Consider the following 2,250-nt stretch of genomic DNA (forward strand, 5'->3'; position numbering starts at 1 on the left):
TTGTGTCTGTCTATTCTGTCTGACTGTCTGTCTGTCTGTCTATTCTGTCTGTCTGTCTGTCTGTCTGTCTGTCTGTCTGTCTGTCTGTCTGTCTGTCTGTCTGTCTGTCTGTCTGTCTGTCTGTCTGTCTGTCTGTCTGTCTGTCTGCTTGGTCTGACTGTCTGCTTGGTCTGACTGTCTGCCTGTCTGCTTGGTCTGCTTGGTCTGACTGTATGTCTGTCTGCTTGGTCTGCTTGGTCTGACTGTATGTCTGTCTGCTTGGTCTGACTGTCTGACTGTATGTCGGTCTGCTTGGTCTGACTGTCTGACTGTATGTCTGTCTGCTTGGTATGACTGTGTGTTGTTTAGATGAGAAGATCAGCTGTTGTAGAGGTGGACACTAGCTCCCTCTGTAGTGTTGGTAGAGTCCCCACCAACGCCAGGCTGAGAAACCCTGCTGTTAGAAAAACCTATAACATGGATGGTAAGGTAGTGGTTTGGGAACCTACTGGACATTAGTGCTATGATCAGCTGGTATTTAGCAATTAGTTTATGGCATGACCCTAACATTATTTTATTTTATTGTTGTCCCTGTATTCAACCAGGTTAGTCTTGTTGAGATACTATCACATCTGTCTAAAGAAAGGTTCAAACATGTTGGAGATAGGGGGCAGTATTTTCACTTTGGATGAATTGCGTGCCCATAGTGAACTGCATCCTACTCTGTCCTAGATTGCTAATATATGCATATTATTATTACTATTGGATAGAAAACACTCTGTAGTTTCTAAAACTGTTTGAATTATGTCTGTGAGTATAACAGAACTCATAGGGCAGGCAATCTTCCAAACAGGAAGTGAAATTCTGAATGTGGGTCAAATTTGACGTCATCGCCCCTTCCCTTCCAAATAAGATATGGATCTCATAGCACTTCCTACGCCTTCCACTAGATGTCCTCATTCAGTAGAACGTGGAATGGAGCCTCTGGTGTGAACTTTGACCGAATGGGAGGGGAAATAGTCACTGTCTTGGCAGAATGTAATTTCCCTGTGGCGCATTTGTCTGTTGATGTCACCATCGTTCCATTTGGCTGCAGATGAAAACATATGATCCGGTTGGAAGGTTATTGGATATATATGAAAATAACATCCTGAAGATTGATTCTCTACTTAGTTTGACCAGTTTATTCGACCTGGAATATATCTTTTTGAAGTTTTCGTCCGAGTTCTCCTTGACCAGCGTCAGCTTTTGGGCACGTGAGCTGAAAGTGCTAGCAAATGCAGCTAATTGGACACTAGTATTGGACATTATGGAACAAAACAACGATTTATTGTGGAACTAGGACTCCTTGCACTGCATTCTGATGAAAGATCATCAAAGTAAGAGAATATTTACGATGTAATTTCGTATTTCTGTTGACTGTTGAGAAATATATTTACATCTGAGCGCTGTCTCAGATTATTGCATGGTAGGCATTCGTTTAAAAAAAATCTGATACAGCGGTTGCATTAAGATCCAATGTATCTTTAATTATATATAGAACATGTATCTTTAGTCAAAGTTTATGATGAGTATTTCTGTTATCTGGCGTAGCTTTCTATAATCCCTCCGGATATTTTGGAGGCATTTCTGAACATGGCGTCAAAGTAAACCTAAATTTGTGGATATAAATATGCATATTATCGAACAAAACATAAATGTATTGTGTAACATGTCATATGAGTGTCATCTGATGAAGATTATCAAAAGGTTAGTGATTCATTTTATCTCTAATTCGGCTTTTGTGACTCTATCTTTGGCTGGAAAAAATGGCTGTTTTTCTTTTGATTTGGTGGTGGTCTAACATAAATATATGTTGTGTTTTTGCTGTAAAACATTTAAAAAAACGGACATGATGGGTAGATTAGATGTTTATCTTTCATTTGCTTTATTGGACTTGTTAATGTGTGGAAGTTAAATATTTCTAAAGAATATTTTTGAATTCACCTTTTCAGCTGAATGGGGGGGGGGGGGGGGACGCCTTGCCATAACAGATATTAATGTAAAAAATCTATAAATTAAATGTTAACAAGAATTGTCTGTTGTCTGTATTTCTGATGGAGCTTCTATCCAGAGCCCCGTGCTGCCCTGTGGACAACCAGAGAGGGCTTCTGAAGAAGGAGAAGCTCAGCTGAGCTGCTCAGTTCCTACAGCTCCCCTTGGAGGATGCGCACATGAGGAGGACCAGGAGGAGGAACATTGGAGGAGAGCAGGAAGAAGGATACTGGCAGA

At 40.5% G+C, this 2,250-nt stretch overlaps 1 long non-coding RNA gene across 2 annotated transcripts in view; it reads left to right on the forward strand.

Moving 5' to 3' along the window:
* The first annotated feature begins 941 nt into the window (after window positions 1-941).
* The window catches only part of LOC109878729 (uncharacterized), a 10,135-nt gene continuing 8,826 nt past the window's right edge, over window positions 942-2,250 (forward strand). Inside the window, exons 1-2 of one of the 2 annotated variants that reach the window (XR_002253414.2) lie at window positions 942-1,358; window positions 2,082-2,250. The exon at window positions 2,082-2,250 is cut by the window's right edge and continues 8 nt beyond it. This is a non-coding gene — a long non-coding RNA (uncharacterized LOC109878729). The remainder of the gene's footprint in view (window positions 1,359-2,081) is intronic. The other variant, XR_004206216.1, reaches the window with a different exon arrangement.

The sequence above is a fragment of the Oncorhynchus kisutch genome, linkage group LG29 (assembly GCF_002021735.2).
Source record: "Oncorhynchus kisutch isolate 150728-3 linkage group LG29, Okis_V2, whole genome shotgun sequence".
Lineage (NCBI taxonomy): Eukaryota > Metazoa > Chordata > Actinopteri > Salmoniformes > Salmonidae > Oncorhynchus > Oncorhynchus kisutch.